The sequence below is a fragment of the Prosopis cineraria genome, unplaced genomic scaffold (assembly GCF_029017545.1).
Source record: "Prosopis cineraria cultivar Desert tree isolate PC_DT_omini unplaced genomic scaffold, ASM2901754v1 PC14, whole genome shotgun sequence".
NCBI lineage: Eukaryota > Viridiplantae > Streptophyta > Magnoliopsida > Fabales > Fabaceae > Prosopis > Prosopis cineraria.
In genome coordinates this window covers 24,285,386-24,292,823 of record NW_026555345.1, presented here as the reverse complement: position 1 = coordinate 24,292,823, position 7,438 = coordinate 24,285,386, and positions in this window count along the sequence as shown.

Below are 7,438 nucleotides of genomic sequence, written 5' to 3'. Positions count from 1 at the left end.
AGCTTTGAATTATTCCACCTATGACAAAGAGCTTTATGCTCTAAAGAGGGCCTTAGAAACATGGCAACATTATTTATGGCCCAAGGAATTCATCATTCATTCTGATCATAAAAGTTTAAAGTTTCTCAAGTCTCAAGGTAAGTTGAACAAGAGACATGCTCGCTGGATGGAATTTATTGAGACCTTTCTTTATGTGATTAAGCATAAGCAAGGTAAAGAAAATATCGTTGTTAATGCCTTATCTCAAAGTTATACATTACTTTCCTATTTGCATGCTCAATTACTTGGCTTTGAGATTCTAAAAGATCTTTATAAAACTGATTCTGATTTTGAAAATATTTAGAAATCTTGTGAAAATCATGGATTTGGTGATTTCTTTAGATTTGATGGATTTCTTTTTAAGAAAAATAAATTATGCATTCCTATTTGTTCTATGTGTGAGTTGCTTACTAAGGAAGCACATAGTGGTGGCTTGATGGGACACTCTGGTGTAAAAAAAACTTTGGCTATTTTGTCTGATCATTTCTTTTGGCCTCACATGTAGAAAGATGTCATATCTATTTGTGATAAATGTATTAAATGTAGACAGGCAAAATCTAAGGTCCAACCTCATGGACTTTACTCTCCTTTACCTGTCTTCTCTCACCCTTGGGAACATATCTCTATGGATTTTGTAATTAGATTGCCTAAATCTTCTGTAGGCAAAGATTCTATATTTGTTATTGTTGACAGGTTCTCTAAGATGGCACACTTTATTGCTTGTGCTAAGACTAATGATGCTATTAACATTGCTGACTTATTCTTTAAAGAGATTGTTCGTTTGCATGGTTTACCTAAGACTATTATGAGTGACAGAGATGTAAAGTTTTTTAGTCACTTCTGGCATACCCTATGGCATAAATTAGGGACTAAGTTACTTTTTTCCACTATTGCCCATCCACAAACTGATGGTCAAACTGAGGTAATTAACAGAACTATGACTACACTATTATGAGCAATAATTCAGAAGAATTTGAAGAATTGGGTGAATTTTTTACCTCATATTAAATTTGCTTACAATAGGGCTGTTTATTCTTCTACTTCTTATTCTCCATTTGAAATTATTTATGGTTTCAATCTATTATCTCCTATTGATATTTTACCTTTGCTTTTCTCTGAGCATGCTAACACTGATGGCAAGAAAAAAGCTGAGTTTGTGCAGGACTTACATGCTAAGGTTCAAGCAAACATAGAGTGAAAGAATGAGCAATATGCCAAGCAAGCTAATAAAGGCAAGAGACGTGTGATCTTTGAGCCTAGAGATTGAGTTTGGTTACATTTACGGAAAGAGAGATTTCCTAATCAAAGGAAGTCCAAACTTCAAGCTTGAGGAGATGGACCTTTCCAAGTTTTAGAAAGAAGTAATGATAATGCTTACAAGATTGATTTGCCTAGCTCTTATAGCAATGTTAGTGCCACATGTAATGTTTATGATCTATCTTTATATGATTCTACAGATTCGAGGACGAATCCTTTCCAACTGGGAGGGAATGATGGACCCCATGGCACGGATGACATAGCATTAATGGAAACAAAGTTTGAGGATGGTAATCATGAGCATGTTGACATGGAAGGAGCCCAATACTTTCAATCCAACGTACCTAAAGACCCATTACAACATATTAGAGGTCCAATGACAAGAGCCCGAACTAAAGCCATGAAGTAAGCCTTGTTCAGTCTTGTGCAAGAAGTTCAAGAGCTTGGAGAGCATTGGGGCACTCCTCTCAAGCCTAAAGGAGAGCATCTATACGTGTATAATGTATTTAAGATCCAAACTCATGAAGAGTTAAGCCCAAGAGATACAGACCTTAGCCTAATGCAAGAAAGACTACAAGTTGAACCTCTTGCAAGCAAGGAGGCATGAAACCCTAGTGAAGAAGTCAAGGGTGACGTGATTTTAAATCCTTTATGATCCCTTGATTGTCTCCTATATTATTTTCTATTTTAATGGTCCTTTGATTTGATTTTCTATTTTGAGTTTAGTCAAAGGTTAGAATTAATTATAGTATTAATTTCTAAATTTTGTAATCCCATAATTTTAGGATCACATCTCCTAAATTATGTGGCTGAATATTTTATCATTATTTTATATTATTTCTCCTTTTAATATTAGGAAATTAGAGTTTTAATTTTAGGAAATATTCTTTTCTATGAGCCTATATAAATTAGGCATGCTCCCTCTTGTATACGGAATAAAAGTTGAATGAAATTATTTATTTTAGAGTTTATAACTCTTGTGAGCCTTAGTGCTTTGTGGTGACATCCCGTGTGAGAAACAGACGTGATCAAGAGTGTGATTAACTCTTGTGGTGTTTTCGAAGGTTGAGGTTCCTAGAGGCAGGTGCTTTAAAGGATCTTCTTCTTAATTATTATCCCATTGTTTATTTCATATTTTTCTTTATTTTCGTCATAAATTTGTCTCTTTCTTTTTGTTCTCGTGTTTTTGTTGTGTCAAGGTTCTGTCCCTAAACTAGCACGATTCTGCTTCCGCGTCCCCTATCAGGTACTAGTGCCAAAGGTGGATAACCCTGAATTTATGAATCAGTTTAGACCTATTGGTCTATGTAATTTCTCTTATAAGATTTTCTCTAAGGTGATTGCAAATAGAATGAAAGGATTGTTGAATATTGTTATTTTTTAGAATCAAAGAGCCTCTGCACCAGGAAATCTTTTTTTAATACTATACTAATTCTCATTAGGCTTTCAATTATTTGAATGCTAAAAGTGGTGATAAGGTGGAAAAGGCCCTTAAGCTTGATATGAATAAGGCCTATGATAAGATTGAGTGAGATTTTTTTAAGGTTGTTTTGATTTATATGGTTTTTGATAATTTGTGAGTTTGAGAAGATCAATACTTTCATTTTCTGGGTCAAGTTCAATTTACTGATGTTGAGCCACCTAAGAGTGGTTTAAGGGAACAAGATCCTCTCTCTCCTTATCTTTTTATAATAGTGGCGGTTATCTTGTCCTAAACTTTAAATTGATGTACTGAGTTTAAGGCTATATGAGATATAAAGTTAAGTAGGTACACTCCTATGATCACTTATTGTTTTTTTCATAAATGACTCTATCTTTTTTCTCCAAGCAAGTGATGCCAATGTTATTTTGTTGAAAAAAATCCTTGAATGCTACTGTAAGGCATCAGGTCAACTAGTTAATTTCTAGAAGTCATGTGTGTTTTTTCACTAAAAATACTCCTAATACGGTGAAGGAGATGGTTTTACAAGTTCTTACTGAAGCTAAGGATGTGGGGAAGTATTTGAGCCTTCTAATACTTTGGAAGCAATCCAAGATTAAAGCTCTTTGTTTTGTAAAAGATAAAGTCTGAAGAATGGTCAATGGATAGGGAAAAAACTTCCTTTCTACTGTTGGAAAGGAGGTTCTAATCAAGGTAGTTGCTAATGCTATTTTAGTTTTCCCAATGTCTTGTTTTTTATTTCCACTAGATACTTATAAAGACCTTGATAGTATTCTTGGCAATTTTTGATGGGGGAAAAAGAGGGATGAGAACCTAATTCACTGGGTTAGATGGGGTGCTCTTATAGAGGTTAAGAATGATAGAAGTATTGGTTTTCAAGCCTTTTATTAGTTTAATACAGTGCTACTTGCAAAATAGGTATGGCATATGATGAATGCATCTGCTACGTTAAGGGCCAAAATTATTAAAGGGTTGTATTTTCCAAAAGTAAAATCCTTTAGCTAAAAAATGATGGAAGAACATTATGGGCCTAGTCTAGTCTATTGAAGGGTAGATCTTTACTGCAGGATCTTACTTGATTTAATGTTGATAAGGGGTTTAACAGCAAGATTTGGGGGGATCCTTAGATTCCTACTTGAAATAGTTTCAAAATTTCCTCTAATACTCCAAATAAGAAGGTAAAGAAATGGAATGTGGTAGATATTATTGACTCTTTTAGCTGGAATCTTGATAAGATTGGTGATCTTATTACTGTTGAGGAAAAGCAAGCTATTTTGAAGATTTTATTGCCTAGAAGGGAAAGGAATGACAAGGAAATATAGATGGGGAATAGAGATGAGTTGTACACGATAAAGAGAGGTTATAGGTGGGCTTAAGGTAATCATCATGTGCCTGTTAAGGCGCCCTAGTAATTCTTTCATTTTTGATAAAAAGGTGTGGAAGTTGATTTGGAAGTTAAAAGTACCTATAAAGATCATATATTTTTCTATGGAAGGTGGTTAAAGGAGCAATGCCTTATAGGGATGCTCTTTGGCGAAGGAAGTACATCTTTTCTCCGATCTACAAGCTCTATAATGATATCGCTAAACCTTTAGAACATATGTTTCTTCTTTGTAACAGAAGTCGTGTCTTGTGGTTTGGCTGGTCTTTGGGTCTGAAAATTAATAAGCTTAGGATTTCTAGAATTGATTGTTGGCCATTAAAAATTCTAAATGATGTTAATTTACTTGAGAAAAAAAAAAGGCTTTGGTGGCTTTCTTACTATGATAAATTTGGAAAACACATTGTGCTTATATTTTTGAGGAAACATGTTATGACCCTATAAGTATAGTTCAAATTGCTTCTTACTCTCTAGATTCATTTTGGCATGCCAATGGATGGAATAGGACATATTTGGATCCTAAAAGCTTTGATAGTAGAGCAATAGAATCTTCAAATGAGTGGCATTGTGAATGAGAGGGTTTGATTTTAAATACTAATAAGACATTTAATAAGGACAGGAATGAGGCTAGTATAGAATTTATTGATAGAAATTCTTGTGGTGTGTAAAATCTCCAATTATAACAAGTAAACTAGTAAGGTTATTTTTACTAATCTACCTTTAACCCCAAAATCTAAGGCAATGTTTGGACTAATCCAATAGATTACTATGTTTGTATTTTCTTAAAAATGGGATTTTAAGTTTTCATAAATCAAAATATTTAAATAACATTTAATAAATCTCAAATTAGAGTAGAACATTGTTTTGAGAGTATGAGATATCTCATGGGAGTAAAAAGATTTAAAATCAATTGAAAAACATCAGGACATGAAAAAAAGGGATGCGTAGTGTCATGTGCACATACATTGCATCTTTCCTTCTCTATACCATGTGTCGCAGTTTATTGTACATATCAGACAATATTTTGCTATCAAATGATAACAACCTAAGTCAATTTCTAACGTGCCCTATTTCTCAGTCCAATGTTCGATTGGAGTGACTTAGGTGTTTATAAAAAACTCTTTTCAAAAACTAGTTAGTGACACAATTTTATTTTTGAATTATGTCACACAAGGAAGATAGACATCCAAACATATTTTCAAATTTTTTACAATTTTTATAACTCAAGGGTATTCAAAACCCTACACACATGCCAAAAGTTACTCTTAACATCCAAAACACGCTCAATAAACTTATGATTACTTGTATAACACACCACATTCATGTAATTTCAATAATACTAAATTTTTACTTCTCAACCCCTTTCAATACCAAAAACAGCAAGGGGAGATTTTCAACGTTGCACAAACAGTCCTTTTCAATTCCAACAATATGACAATAGTTCGTACACTTGCATTAATATTTTAGCTCTATCAACACTTAATAATCTCATAAACAACATTTTAGGATCTAAAATACATTCCAAAATTATAAATAACAACATAACACACAAGTGTATTCAAATGCATTTTAATTGGTAATATACTAACTATTACACAAAATAAATGAAGATAAAAGGCTTTATTATAGAAATCCCATATTCCTAAACCTCTAGAGCCTTTTTCCTTTTCTCACTAAAGCTAGAGCCTGTAAAATATTAAGAGAAATGGTGAATATCACTACTTAGTAATTAAGGTATATTTATCATATGCAGCTGCACATCAATTGTTAAAAACACATAATTGGGAGTTGAATACTCAAATATATGAGATTATACACAATACAAGTTGCATTTTCACAATTAAACTCATTTTCATATTTCACATTTCAAATTACAAGGTACATTGCCACAGTACTAACAAACGTGTGACAATGACCCAATCCACAATCTCAATGCACATTATCACAATATAGATAACTATGTGACAATGACACAATAACTATCACGACTTCCTATAAATTTATCGACCATGTGACACATCAAATTTATATATGCGTGATCAATACCTCATTATATTCTTCTTGTTTCTATTGATTGAAACTGTAGCCTCTAATATCTATTAGAGTTTTGTCTGTGTGATTAGATAACCTAAGCTCATCAATTTGTGAGAAGTGACCTGGCTAAAGATCACTATACTCATTCTTGAGCCATGGCTTCTCCCATTCTTAAATCTTTGAGGTGTCATATAATTTAAACTAATCTCATCGACAAATAGGTAGAGATAGGACAAGGCTAACCTTTGTGCATAAAAAAGTGGCCATAAAAATATTATATGGACTTTCTACTCCTCTTCCCAGGCAAACTTCGACCAAGTGATCATGTAATGTCTTGTGCTCACACACATTTATTTTCACATGCTTGTAATTTATAATTAATAAGCTTATTGTTTTCAATTACAACATCAATTTAAATATGTGAGCAATATAAATGCTTTCACAAATACTCCATCTTTCAAAACTCACACATATACATATATTCTCTACTTTACTTAACCATCACATATACACATTTATCAAACAATTTGTCAACCACTCATTTCTATACCTACTTGTAATATACACCATTTTAAGTTTCAACTCCATAAATATCACAAAATTAAGGTTAATGAAAACCTTGCACAATTACAGCATGTATTTACAACCACCATTTCAATCATTCATGTAATGAATCCATTTTCAAATTATATTTCAATTAACATACAACTATACAATAATAAATTTATCTCGATTACCTCAAATTTTTGAGATGTCAAAAATTCACCCCTCAATATATACTTCCAAGCTTACTCCTCAAGCCAATTATAGTGCTCGAATTATTAATTTACAATTAATCTAGTCCAAACTCATCACCATTACTAAATATACACTTTTAACTCTTACTTTTTACTTTTAAAATATCCAAAGCTCTTATTTCTTACATTTAAGCTTATTATTGAGTATATTAACTCTCTTTAGCTCTCATTAGGTTCATTAAATGTTTCTTGGGTCATTAATGTGTCAACAACCCTCATAAATTTGAATTTAATGTCATTTTCAGATACTAATGAGGCTTACCCACACATAAGTGTGTAAAACGTTTAATATAAACAACTTCCATTAACTCTATTTGAGTTAATGTATCTAGATCCATAATCTATAAGGATAAAAAATGGTCTCCCATTATCAAACCCTAACTAAAAGCTTAAAAAAAAATGGGTTTGGAAGGAAGAAAAGCAAGCTAAGACACTTTCCCTTTTAGGGTTAGTAGCTTTAAAATGCTCCAATCTCCCTTTAGAAGCAAA